Raw genomic sequence first — 14,550 nt, forward strand, 5'->3', positions numbered from 1 at the left:
ATGCATACATACATACATACATATGTATACACACACGTGTGTGTGTGTGTGTGTGTGTGTGTGTATAGTCTATCTGCCTACCTCTCTTAGGACACACGGGGAAAGCAAGGACCAGTGTTATGAACAATCTGCTTAAATTCAAAGTGAGCTGGTGGTGGAGTCGAAGTTTGAACTCAGACATCTGTCTTCAGACTACTCACATCTAACCCCAGTATTTATTGCTCCTTCATTTTAAAGAAAGGTTTTGATAGAGATTTAAAGGCACTTGCCAAAGAAGCAGAGATTCAATAAAGATCACACTTACTAATGCCATTTATTTTATTATATGCTAAGTATCTTATAGTTCTACTTGTGAAGTATTAATTATAGACGAGCAAGTTCACACTTCATGCTATTATCTTTTCCTTACACGTTATCAGCTGCCAAAATGTAAAAATTGCTCTTTCAGTTTCTGCTTTTCATTTATGCTTGATTTAAATTTGTAGTAGTTTTTCCTCTAAAGCTGTGAGTAGACAGGAGAAAGCAATGGGCTTTCACAGTAAAACAGATCTTTCTCTGTCTTGCTATTTTGTTTAAGCCTGCTGAATATGGTTAGAGATATGCAACGCTTGTAGAACAATTTAATTTGAGTACTAATTCACATATTCAACAATAGATATGCTAGCAGATAATATGGACAACTGGCATTTTGCAGTCCAGGTTATGACCTGAAAAGGACAAACATGGAAGTCAGATGGGTAAGCAGCATCCTGGAAAACCTTGGATGAGTCTTGTGGCTAGAAGAGTTTCCCACCACATGACGACATTTTTAAGAAAGAAAAATAAAATAAAAATTTACTTAACAAACTTAACTTTTTACTGATTCTTTGTGATATTTCACATCATGCACCCAACCCCACTCATCTCTCTGTCCCTTCTTACCCACCCTCCACCTCTCGCAACCTCCCCTGTAAATGCAAACATCTCACTGTGGAAGCTGTCGTGTGTCCTATAGTATACAATTTTGTCCACACCTTTTTTGCTTACAAATGTTTATTGCAATGGTCTGGTTCGAGGCCTCTGCTTCTGCTATACTATCAATACTGGAGTCTCATCAGGACTCCTCTTGGATATCTTGTTGCCCTGTGTGATGGAGATCTTGAAGGTTTGGATCTATGGGATGAGCCCCTTCACAGCCCCAGCAGCTCATAGATGGGGTAGATGTAGGGCCAATTCAAGGCCCCAGATGTGGGCCTGGGTGGTATCTGAGTTGGTCAGCCTGTCAGCTCTCCTGTGCCTGCACCACTAGGAAGAGTACTATCTCCAGTACTATCCTGGCTAGCTCATCTAATGCCACAGCCAACAAGGAGGCAGAGCCATCTCTTCTGCTCTCATACCCTCAGGACTGGTTCACACCCCCTCACCTCTTCCCTCCTCTACAAGAGTCAGTTCTACTGCGCTGCTCAGGCAAGGGACAGGGCCTGCTCTCCCAAATGCTGTAGTTAGTGAGGGACAGGAAGGAATAGCTCTCCCAGTCTCAAGACCACAGGGCCAGCTCTCCTGCTTGCTCAGGTGGCAGGAGAGGCAGGGACATCTCTACCTCACTCACAACACCACATGGCAGATGAATGACAGGACCAGCTTTCTCATGATCATACTCTCAGGCCAGCTCACCCACACCTCATGTAATCAGGGCCAGCTCTACTGTGGTTCTTGGGCAAGGTGTGGAGCCCACTCTCCTACTCTTAAGCTTTCAGGACAGCTCTCCCTGGATGCTCAGGTGAGGGGTGGGGCCAGTTCTGCCTAGCCTTCAGACATCTTTTTGCTGCTGTTTATTTCTATTGGTTAAGTGTCAGTTGATTAAGATCATCATACCACAACGGTAGTACGGTGATAATAGTGTTAGAATCAGAAAATCAGTTTATTTGTTTTTTTTGTTGTGTAACAATCACAGACTTAGTGGCCTAGAATACCCACCTTATCTGACCTATCTTTGGGAAGCTTAGGCAGAGTATGCATGGTCAGGAGCTGCAGCTACTTCCTGGACTTGACCTTGGTTCCTGTTCAAAGTTCCCAGGTTAGCAGGTGCTTCATTTCCTTCTCTTGACCCTGCCTTAATAAAACAGAAGTGGCCTTCAACCTTCAATTTCTTCTTGTGCTTTCCTCTCTCTGACTCTCCTTGATACTATGTATCTCTCTTAATTCTCTCTTTTTCTTCTTCTACCAGAAAAAGACACTTTGAAGAGACAATGTAATTAGGAGACACCCAAGGGGATAATCTTGTTGAAAGGTCAGATGTGGTATGTAGTATCTACCTTTATTACTTCACTGGGCCCGGGATCAGAGAAATGACTCAGCTGTTAAGAGCACTGGCTTACCTTCCAAAGCACTGGCCAGAAGATCTAGAGGACCTCAAGTCCCAGCACCTACAAGGCAGATCCCATCTGTTTGTAACTCCAGGCCCAGGCAGATCAGGTGCCTTCTTTTGGCCTCCACAGGCACCAGAAATACATGTGCTGCATAGACTTGCATACGCATAAGCAAAACACTTACTTAGACACAGAAAATAATAAATACTTCACTGGGTCTATGTTTAAATCTAAATCTAACAATATCCTGTATATTCAACTCATTTACACAAATGTATCTTTTTTTGTGACTACAAGATCTCACACACTGGAGGATGCTGAAAGAATAGTAAAATCTAAATTACTGTTTTTACAATGAATGCATTCTATTGGTTGAAATTAAACAACATTGGATTTTAAAATATCAACTTTCTTTTTCACTTGTTCTGATGAGTCAAAAATAAAAATAGAGTCCTCTTAAAAAGATCCTGAACACCCGTGAGGGAGGAAACCCATGCAGGGCAGTGGGGCCAGTATACAAGCTAAGACACACACATTGCACTCTGTGTTTCCACATTACTGCTCCCCATTCCACACCACACAGCCTTTCCTGGAAGAGCTGTCAGAACAGGATATAATTTGCTGATATTCTTCTACCAGAGAGGAAGGTTGCATAATTAGACCTTCACCATCTGAATCTAATCGAACATGAAGCACCACCCTCAGGATTAAAGGGAGGGGCGACTGATGGGGGGAGAATGGATGGGAAGGAAGAGGAAGTTGATCCCATTAGCACATGGAATGGTAGTCTCTGTAGTTTCTGAATGACTTATGACCTGCAGAAAATGTCCTTTACTGTGGCTTGGGATGGGATGAAAGGCACCTCAACTATTGTTATACTTCTGGGTAAATAAACTCTGGAAAGAAAGAATGCAAAATGTTCTGAATATAGATAGGAATGGAATTATCACTGTTGTCTCACTCCAAGGGAATACTTTCATTCCCTAAAAAAAGCTTTGAAATGAATGTAGCATTAGATATGAAAAAATAACTTTAGACATTGATTACTGTCACCTCCATCCCCCCACTAACAGCTATTTCTGATAATTTATAATAAATTTTCCTCATACTTAGGTCAAAATTCTCTTATAATCACCCATGACATATTCCTCTTTAGTCTTAGACCAATTATCTTAAAAGTATTAAATCGTCTAATCTTTGTGTGCCTTAAATATATTCCGGCAGTACTGAGATGGTGGGAAAGAAAAAAAAGATTGTAATATTTAAATTCCAAGGAAGTTTGGCAATGATGACTAAAGTCCTCAAAGCAAAGCGATTCAGCAGCAGCGTACACACACACACACACACACACACACACACACACTCACACACACTCACACACACACCAGATTGTTGGAGAAACAATGAACCCTCCAGGAAGATGTGCCCCATTTACCTTGGGAAATCACCAAGAAAATCATAAATATATGTATATTTGATTTGGATTCAATGCCTAGCAAATGGTGATTACAGCTCCAGACTGTAGAAACAGAGTGAACACATGATGTGATTCGGATGCATCAGAGCTTGTGATTTCCTAATGGATGAATTGGACACTAACTCTTCTGAGTCACAAGGATTCTTTTGCCCTGGCAGTGTGGAGCTAAGCTAGAAGGTTTATATTAATTGCCTGTGACTTGGTTGGGTGGGTTCCTGCTAGTCCATTTAAGGGGAGGGACGTGGAGAACACATTCCTTAGAATGGCCACAGACTGTCCAGATGAGAAGGACTCTGAAACGTTTATGTGACAGTATCGAAGGGCTAGAGTGGTCCTAGAAGACTGGATTGTATGGTCACTCTCTGGTCTCTTAGCTTGAGAGTGAGGGAGACTTAACAATGCTTTTTGTTTGTTTTACATCTAGCATACTGACAGGAAAACAACAACCAAAAACAACCCAGTAATTTAAAAGGGAAAATGGTGTGAAGAGATACTGATGCAGAAAAATAAAACTTTTAGCTATTTTTTTCCTCAAAACCTACCCACATCTCCCTCTGAGTTTACTTTTGTTCTCACTTTACAGAGTCTTTCTGTGGTAAGGGCAAGGGCGAGAGAGAGAGAGCCAGGAGAGGCTTCACTCCTTAAGGTCCCTCCAGAGTCATTTCTAGATGGTTATCATCATGCCACATGCACTTGGAATTCTTGGTGATTTTCCAAGCTAAACAGGGCACATCTTCCTGGAGGTTTCATTTATTTCTCCAACAATCTGAAACGAAAGTTCTTGTAAATGAAGTCAAACCAAGAGGCTTCATGCCTTGGAACGCAAAATTCATTGGAAATTTAAAAAATAAAACCCTGGGCTTCAGAGATCCAGGCATTTCAGATTCCTGCTCACATTCCCTGCTGAGTGCCTTTCCCCTTTCAGTCATGCCTTATTACAGAAAGTGTGTACAGGACTATCCAGGCATTAGTGCGGATATGACATTCTCTTAAACTTCTGGTCTCTTCCTAAGACTGGACTAGTTAGTCCAGGAGATTGTTCTGTTCTTACTATTTTACAGCCATCTGAGAATATCACAAAACCAGATAATTCTATGAGAATCCTCAATGCAGTATAAGACTAAAGGCGATCAGAGTTTCCTCAAGAGCTTCACGTAGGTGTGATGACTGTGGGCTGCTTCTTGGACGCCTTATTGGACGCCTGCTATTGAGCAGATGTTTTTCTGGAAATAGGATGCAGTGGTGACTAGAACATTTCCTCCGAGTCACCAGGAGATGGAGGGGGAGAGGGTTAGGAAGGATGAATATGAACGCAATGTGTTCTTCTATTTCTTCTTTTTGAGATAGGATTTTAGTAGCCCTGGCTAGCCTGGAACTTACTATGTAGGCCAGGCTAACTTCCAACTCACAGAGATCCACCTGTTTTTGCCTCAGGAATGCTAGGCTTAAAGGCAATGCACCACCATGCTCAACACAGTGAATTGTTGTTTTTCCTTTTCATTATTTTTCTCCATTTATTTAATTATTCATTCATTCACTTTACATCTCTTTCCTCTCAGCATCTGCCTCACAAGCCCCTTCCTCTTCCCCTCTCCTTCTCCTCTGAGAAGGGGGAGCCCCCCTGGGTACCAACCCAGCCTGGCACATCAAGTCATTGCAGAGGGTGGCCACTTTAGGCCCCATATTCCCTACTGCTAGGAGTTTCATCTAGGGTCACCCCCATAGACTCCCAGGAGCCTCCTCTATCCTAGGTCTCTGGCATGTCCTAGAGATTCGAACCTCCCATCCCACCCCATCCCCCCACCTGCCTTGAGCTCCTGTCACAGTTCATTGATAAGCACAAAGCATTATTCTAGGAGTTAGAACATGCCACCAACCATACCCACTGCCTTTCCATCCATTGCACCCATTCCAGGGTCATTCTCTTCTTTAGGAATTTCTGTATTACAGCTTCAGCTGTAGATAGAAAGGAGGCTGCCCAGCACCATCCAGTAAAGCATCTCTTACAGTCTTTGTTGGAGCAACGGTTGTTCCCTTTTCTACCATGTTCAAAAAATCTCCGAGTGTAGCATCATAACCAACTTCTGAGGAACTCTGCAGAATTTTCTCAGCTATCAAAGATCCTTCACCATCTACATTCTTTTTTTTTAAAAGATTTATTTATTTATTTTTATTTATGTGAGTACACTGTAGCTTTCTTCAGACGCCTGAGAACAGGGCATCAGACCCCATTACAGATGGTTGTGAGCCATCTGTTGCTGGGAACTAAACTTAGGACCTCTGGAAGAGCAGTATGGTGTTCTTAACTGCTGAGCCACCTCTCCAGCCCCACCTACATTCTTTGCATAGTCATTGCAGGAATGTTGAGTGCTCCTTTAGTAATTTCTATACCTATTTTCTGATTTCCATTAGCAGGCTTTAATGAATCCAAGACTGGCATGCACTGAAGCAGAACACAGCCTTCTCTGAGAACAATGCTTTCTTCAACATCTGCTCTTGTAACACTGAGAGCATCAGTAGCTCTGTCTTTCTTCTCATTCACTTCCACACCACTTGTCCCTCCAACTGAAAGGAAATAAAACTTGAGACCTGTGATTCATGTAATATATGTCAAAAAGCCCAAAGAGTTGTTTGTGAACTTTGAAACCAGGGGCTAAAAACATAGCACAACAGGCCAGGACATGCCCGGGCCGGCCCATCGTTACCTGTCCTGACTGGCCTGGTACCTCCCTATCTCCCGCCCTTCTGAGAGTCTGTTAATGTTTAAATGAACCAATCATGTGAAACCGTGCCAATTCCTCCTCCAGCCCCACCCCTTTTCTATAAAAGTCCCTAGCTTCCAAGCCTCAGGGTTGAAACCACTGTCTCCTGCGTGAGATACGTTTTGAACCGGAGCTCCGCCATTATGGCTCCACCATGTGGTCAACACCTCTGTCTCCTGCGGGAGATATGTGTCGGCCCGGAGCTCTGTCATTAAACTACCTCATGCTTTTACATCAAGGTGGTCGTCTGTTCGTGATTCTTGGGTGTGCGCCGAACAGAAATTGAGTGGGGGTTTCCCCACTAGGTTCTTTCACTACCTTCAGCACAGCTCCCCCATTTGCAAGTTTAGCAAGTTACTCGTTCAGCTTTTCCTTTTCATATTCACTAGTTGTGATGCCTAGCTGCTCAGTGATTTCTTGAATACGTTTTTCAATTTGAGTGTTGTCACCTTTTCCTTTCAAAATCAGGGTGCCATCTTTGTTAACAATGACCTATCCAACTTTTCCTACATCATGAGCTTGAACATCTTCAAGATTTATTCACTCCCTCTTCCCCAAAAGCCAAACCACCAGTAGCAATAGCCACATATTTTAAGCTGATTCTTTCTATTGTCCCCAAACCCCGGAGCTCTGACTGCTACAACCTGAAGACCAACTTTTACCATGTTCAAAACCATCGTGCTTAGAGCTTCTCCATCATCGTCTTCAACAATGATGACCAAAGGCTTCCAATGAGCATTGGCAGTTTTAAGAGCAGGCACAATGTAACCTGGAGACTAGAAATTTTCTTTTCACTCAACAGAACATAGGCATCTTTGGAATTTACAATTTTGACCTTTTGATATATTAATAAAATATGGGTAAATATATCCTCTATCAAGTTTCATTTCAGTAACTTCTAATTCATCATCCAGGGATTTTTTTCCATCCTTCCCTGTGACGACACCCTTTCTTCCAGCCTTTGTCATTGCATCAGAAATGATGTTGCCAATGCTTGTCTCCATTTGCAGAAATGGAAGGAACCTGACCAATTCCTTCAGGGGTTGTCCCAGGTTTAGATTGTTCTTTTAAGCTTAGCAATTACAGCATCGACAGCCACCATCACACCTCTCTGGGTCTCCACTGGATTAGCCTTTTTGCTGATCCTTTCAAAGGCCTTCTTGGCAGTAGAACATGCTAGAACAGTGGCAGTGGTGGTGCCATCCCCAGCCTCTTCCTTTGTGTTATTGGCAACATTTAGCTCTCATGCTTTTGTATTTCTCCTGTTAATCAGTTGACTTTGCAACAGTGACCTCCATCCTTGGTGACTTTGAGACTTCCCCAACTCTGTCCAATAATCACTGTTCTTCCCTTTGGCCCCATTGTAACAGCTAGCACATCTGCTAACAGGTCTACATTCTGAAGCGTTAAGGCTCGAACATCCACACCAAATTTTACATCTTTGGCATAGGATCCAGTGAGAGGAAGAGCCAGGCGCGCAGGACTCTGGTCTCATCTGGCAAAGGACTGTGGGTAATCGAAGCACTTCTGAGAGGCAGTGGTGGGAGCGCACATAGTGAGGCAGGCTTTCAGTTGCCAGTGAGGACTAAATTTGGTTTTTGTATGTTGGAAGTTGAACCTCATGCATGCCAAGCACATATAGAGCTCAGGCTTCACTGGTGTTATATATTATGACATTCTGCTCATTTATAATGTAGTCCACTTTAGTCTAAAACCTAGGGAAGTAGTCACAGAGTTTGAACAGCCCGTTAAAATGGCATTTAAGTAGACACAAAGTTAAGTATACCAGTACAGTGTTCCTTTGATGTGGGAATTAAAAATGGGGTGGGAGACTTCACCTGGAAAATGAAGACTAAGTTCTTGGTGCTATGAGAAAAGTAAAACAGGGAAGACAAAAATGGAAATTGCTCACCCATTTGCAAGTTACAGGAAGAGGCAGGTTACAGTTCATAGCATCTCTAATCTCAGGGTGATTGGTCTCAGAGAATGAACCACACAAATAGGAAAAAGCAAAACAAAACAACAACAACAACAAAAACCAGGGAGTGACTCAGCTCTAGCTCAGGTTGCTTCTGCGCCTGGCATGACCTCTGCTGTTGTCCTCGGACCTTGCTTCCCTCCTCCTCTGTCGTTGTGGAGAAACAGGAAGGAATGTTTATTAACAAGGCTGGCTGGGGCCACACCCAAAGCAATATCAGAGTTTTACCTCTCCTGGGCCTGGGAAGAGGTCCAAAGATCAAGGGCAGCTTCTGGTTTGTATGAGGCAAGAGCAAACTTAGAGAATATACTGCTTTTTTTTTTTTTGAGCCTTGACAGATGGTCTGCTGGGTGTGATCTCATCTATTCCTCCTGGCCATCCTGAGGCTTGTAACAGGTCACCAGAACCGTAATCCCCAAGGAGCTTTGCCCAAGATGATGGAAGAGCAATGGTTCACTCTCAGGGTTGTGTCTCCGTGGCAGATGTCTTTCACTGCGGGGTTAGCACCCCAGCTGGGATCCTCAGGTCCCTTATCAACAGCCTTTCCCATTTTATCTTCCAGTCCAATCTTGTACTCGTATCTTACGGGCTCCAGTAATGGGTCACACCTTATGTGCTTGAGAGGGGAGGGGAGAAGGTTGAGCAGAGAGGAAGTAAAGAGATAAGGGGACAGGAGACAGAGATACACAGAGACACAGAGACACACAGCGAGAAATAGAAACAGAGAGAGGGGAACAGAGAGAGACAAAGGCAGAGAGTCAAAGACAGAGAGAGACAGTGAGCAAAGGAGATTTCTTTTAAGATATTTTTAGTATGTTTCCTGCCTCACCGAGTAGGGAGGAGGGATACAATTTTTTTTTATTGCTCTGAAGGGTATAAACCATTCCAACGGGTGCCACCCTGTGTGAAAATTTCAGAGATGCCAATAAGCCACTTGAGACAGTAAGGCTCGTGCCTTTCTGTTCTCATTCCTTATCAGTCTCTGACTTGCAGAGGAGGAATGCTGGGGTGGGGGGGTGGTGGGGGGAAGAAAGAACTTCAAGGTTTTAAGAGGGTGGATTTGTGCCCCTGAAATAAATTGGTACAAGTCCTTGCTTAGGCTGTTTCTCCACCTTTCCTTCTTAATAGCTACACACGTCACAGTCAGACCCTTGTATCAGAACAGTGAAACTTGATCCCCTAAATCCAGGCATCCTAGGACATAGCAGTTCCACCTGTGTGGTCTGTGACCCAGCAGCAAGCAACTGTCCTTGAAATTAACCAGTATGGCCACCAGTCCTGTGCCTATTTTCATCACAGCAGCTGATTAATATAGAACTGCTTAAATGGGTCAGGGAATTCATGAAAATGATTTGTTTAAACAATTGTCACTTATTGGCACTTACCGAGACTATGGCTGCCTTCCAGAGGCAATCAGAGAAACCTGAGGACGTGCCAGCATTGGAGTGTAGCCACTGGGATAGTGAGAATTCTTATCCCAGCACCTTTCCACCTTCCCCACCCCACCCCACCCCCCGTGACATTTGGAAAGTTACCCAACATTTCTGTGCTTCAGCTCCCTCATTGAATATGGTATAATAATCGTGCTTACTTCATAAAGTCGTGAGGCCCCTAAGTCAATAATGCATCTTATTCTTTACGTGGCATATAGAAAGTGTCCATTCTGACCACAGTGAAGATAATGGACCTGTATCTTTAACATTTAACTATGGTTTTGCTTATCCAAGGTCAAGTATTCTAGTTTAATGGGGTTGTCCAAACACTGTAAAGGTCCCTGGATTTCAAGACTGCAGCTCTATTGCTCTCTCCTCTTTACGCCACTTCCTTTGAAGAGGCACGTATGTTCCAGTCCAGTGACTGAGAACTTGGTGGCGGTGAATACCCTGCTGACTTTACTCTCACGTGCCCTTGGTCTGTGATCCATCAAATCAGGGGAGCCCAGGAGTGTGTTGGTGAAAAAAGGGGAGGAACAGGAGGGGAAAAAAAGTCGCATTCTTCATTTCCCAAATGCCTTCCGAAAACAGTGTCCATTTCTCAGATCCTTCTCTCTGCTGTTCTGTGGGTGTGGAAGAACTCACACTGCTGCTGAGCTGTTTCAGTCAACTCCCAAGTAGACTTGCCAAGAATGGTCACAGCAGGACACCTTTGAAATACTAGGTTTTTGGATTAAAGCTTTGAAGATGTTTGCCAGACTGCGCCAGTCATGATTGAAGGACATACGCCCTCTATGGGCTAGTTGTCCATAATAAAGTGAATTCCCTTACCACACATGGCCTTGGTAACACTACTCAGGCAGAGAGCACTTCATGCTTGAAGTTCAGTGGCTAAGTTAAAATGTTCCAGTTCCAGTAGAGCTCAGATCTCATCTGGAACTTGAAACTGTGCTTAGCTAACTTTTCTTAAATCCTGCTTTTGAAGTTAATAGCTTGTGGTCTTGGGGACTAACTTTGAACCTCTCTGAGGAATTCATCTCTGAAATATGGGCAATAAAACCTTTTACCTAAGTTATTGTGAGGCCTCAATAAGATTTATAACAATCTCTATTATAGATTTTCCATACACATGAATGTCCTTGTTTTTATCCTTTTCTTATTTCTTTTCTTAGTTTCTTAGGATCACATTGGAGTCCTGCTTTCTCAGAGCTAAAGCATTTTATAAAAAGCAAGTCAGCCTCTGGCATAGGCATAAGCTACCCTCATGTGTTTAGTTGACTTGCGAGTCAAAGGGCCACAATCTTCATTTATATTTTGTGTTATGCTGGCCACTTGCAGCAGATGTATAGGTACCCAGAGAACATGGGAAATCATAAGTGTTTCCCAATGAATCACTGCCTGTGGAGGGCTCTTTTTAGCATGTGGAGGGCTCTGTGATTATGAACCTAGGCCATTCCCTTCCCATTTTACAGACTGGAGAAATGAAACACAGGAAGACAAAAGGTGATTTCCCAAGTGTATAAATAAAGGGCAGGGCAGAGCCAGAGTAGAATCTGCCCAAGCTTACTTTCTTGCCTAAAAACATTACCATTAATATTTAAAATATTAAAATTACATTCTAATGATTGTTTCTATGTAGGTAAGCAGGATGAAGGAAACAAAACTTTACAGTGATAGGGTCTCATACACCTCTTCTGGGGTTTCCTCTATATTCCTGTCCTTGTTATTACCATTTCCACTACAGAGACCAAAGCATTGTCTCTACAAGGTGCCGAGGCTGATATAGGCATTGTCCATGCATTACTAGTCATCCTAAGAGCAACCTTAGATTGTAGTAACTATTACCCTTAACCTACCAATGAAGAAACTGAAAAGCGCAGAGGTGTAATGCTACTCTGAAGTGACTAAAATTTAACCTAAAGACTTTGGTTCTAGATTTTAAAAATCCACACGTCTAATACAGAGAGACATATTAAAAAAATAAAGCTGACCAGGGCTAAAGTACCAGGCATGATTTCTTTCTTGTTCAGAGGGGCTTATAGCTCTTGGTTACTGCCAAGGCATAATTACTACTGTTGCTCATTGAGGAATAGCTTGCTGGACTGGTCATTGCTGGAGTTCATAGATGTCACAGTTGGGTAAGACTTTTAATTACCTCACTCAATATGATAGTTCCTGGCTCCACAAAAAGAATACAGCTGCCTAAAAATAAATGAAATGAATTGCTTCTTTCCTTTGGCAGCTTGCATAGCATCTTCTGCTACTTGAAAGCTGGTCCTCTGGGAGGGGGCTTTGAGGTCATTTCCAGTTTTACTGCCTCTCACTTCTGTGTCTGAAGCATGCAGTGCCCTCAGCAACAGGGGATAACCTTCAACACTAGGTGGTAATTAGGAGAAAAGCTATAGCCTAGTTATTTGGGGAGTATTTTGGGCTACTCCAATGAACAACTTGAAAGGAGGTTTCTGCAGTTTTTGTTTGATTATCTATGGCTTTTGTGGGGAGTATTATTACTCAAAGTGCTATAACGTTTTTTAAGTTATGTACCTATATATACTCACATATACCTATTTGTATTTTATGTGATTTTAGGTACCTGTACAATAATATGGTGCACTAGGGCTTTCTCAAGCATCCTTAGTGTGTCTTATCCATTTCCACCTTCTCTTTGTGTTGTTCTCCCTCCTTGCTCCCTGCCTAAGCCCCATTTCCTGTTTTTACCGTTTCCCCTTTATATCACTTTAATCCCCATGATTCCCTTCTCTAGAGCTCCACTCCTGATCTACAGTCTCTTAATGTTGGATTGGATTCTGTTGTTCCTCCAGGCTATATACTCACCTCGGAAGATCTGGAGCAGGAACCACGGCTGAGAGAGAACATGCAGGGTTGGTCTTTCTGCATCTGGTTTACCTCACTCAATATGGTATTTTATGGTTCCAAAAAAGAGAATACAACTACTTAAAAAAATATAGAAGAAACTTACAATCCTATAAGAAAACAAACCTTAGGGCTGGCGAGATGGCTTAGTGGTTAAGAGTGCCGACTGCTCTTCCGAAGGTCCCAAGTTCAAATCCCACATGGTGGCTCACAGCCATCCGTAATGAAATCTGATGCCCTTTTCTGGAGTATCTGAGGACAGCTACAGTGTACTTATATATAATAAATAAATAAATCTTAAAAAAACAACAACAAAGAAATATTATAAGAATGTGCTTTAAAAAAAAAAAAGAAAACAAACCTTAACTGAGCACAACTTCCTTTTTATATTATAGTACAACTACACTTGTTCTTAATTTTTAAATTAAGCCTTTGAGATTAATAATGCACATTACTGTTGCACATTAAATGTATTGGTTTAATACAGTTAATATTAAGGAGAAAATAGTGCTGAAATCATTCAATTTTGTGTCCCACTACTTTTGTTGAAAGGGTTTATCAGTTCTTTGAGGTTTTTGATGGAGTCTTTAATGTCACATGTATAAAATAATGACATCTTCAAATAATGATAGTTTGACTTGATCTTTTCCTATTTATATCACTTTATATTATTCTCTTGTCTTACTGTACTAGCTAAGAGTCCAGACACTATTTTGAATAGGGGTTTAGACAATGTGTCTTGCTCTTAGCAGGTAGTGTGACATTGGCTTTAGGCTTGTTGTGGATAGCTTTTGTTAGGTTGATATATGCTCCCTTCAAGACTTTTGTCATGAAGGGATGTTGAATTTTGTCAAAGGCTTTTGTATGTATCTACTGAGATAATTTTGTGATTCTATCTTTGAATCATAATGTGGTTCATATTGTTATCTATGTATTTGTTAGATAACAATAATAGATATATCTATGTTTAACTGTGAAATGAAGACAACTTGGTCATAATGAATGTTCTTCCTGATGTAATCTTGAATTCAGTGTGCCAGCATTTATTGACATTTTTTTTTGTCTATGTTTATCAGCGAGATTGGTCTGTACTGTGTGTGTGCACATGCGTGCTTGCACGAGTGAGAGTATGTTTATCTGAATTAGGCAACTATAGTAATGTGAACATAGGTGTGGGAAAATCTCAGTGAGTTTTATGACAGACAGCAGGGCTAAGGTGAGTAGTATAAGTTTCCATCCAAGCACATAAGTGTCTTTTATAGCCAAGGTGATGAAAGAAAGAATAACAACTAACAGTTCAGCAGAAGGACTGGGAGAGAGGTTCCTCTGAAGGATAAGGAGCAGATGAAGCGAAGCTTCCAGGGCAGAGAAGTAGCTTGGCAGGTGCTGCTCCTATGAAAACTCCAGGCCCAGATGTGATGACACTGAGAAAATAAACTTAAAAAGACAGAAAATTCATAGGCAGTACAACTCTGAGGCAAAAGGGTCAGAGAGCGGAGACCATTATTAGTATTTAAAAGCCTATTGTGTGGCAAGGGGAAGAGATTTATCTGTCTCACTGTGCGGGACAATGAGGACAGATGGCTGCAATGAGAGAAAGATCTAAACCAAATGGAGACCCTCTCATGGTCAACTCATAGACAGCACATTGACCGTTACGCAGTCATGTGTTTCTTGG

The 14,550-nt window shown here is 42.2% G+C and overlaps 1 long non-coding RNA gene and 1 pseudogene across 1 annotated transcript in view; one reads left to right on the forward strand and one right to left on the reverse strand.

Annotated features, from left to right (window-relative positions):
- Positions 1–14,550, forward strand: part of Gm12610 (predicted gene 12610) — a 223,442-nt gene that overhangs the window by 141,353 nt on the left and 67,539 nt on the right. The window contains exon 6 of the long non-coding RNA NR_132431.1: positions 12,821–12,918. This is a non-coding gene — a long non-coding RNA (predicted gene 12610). The remainder of the gene's footprint in view (positions 1–12,820; positions 12,919–14,550) is intronic.
- Gm12608 (predicted gene 12608) lies at positions 5,628–8,171 on the reverse strand (annotated as a pseudogene).

The sequence above is a fragment of the Mus musculus genome, chromosome 4 (genome assembly GCF_000001635.26).
Source record: "Mus musculus strain C57BL/6J chromosome 4, GRCm38.p6 C57BL/6J".
Lineage (NCBI taxonomy): Eukaryota > Metazoa > Chordata > Mammalia > Rodentia > Muridae > Mus > Mus musculus.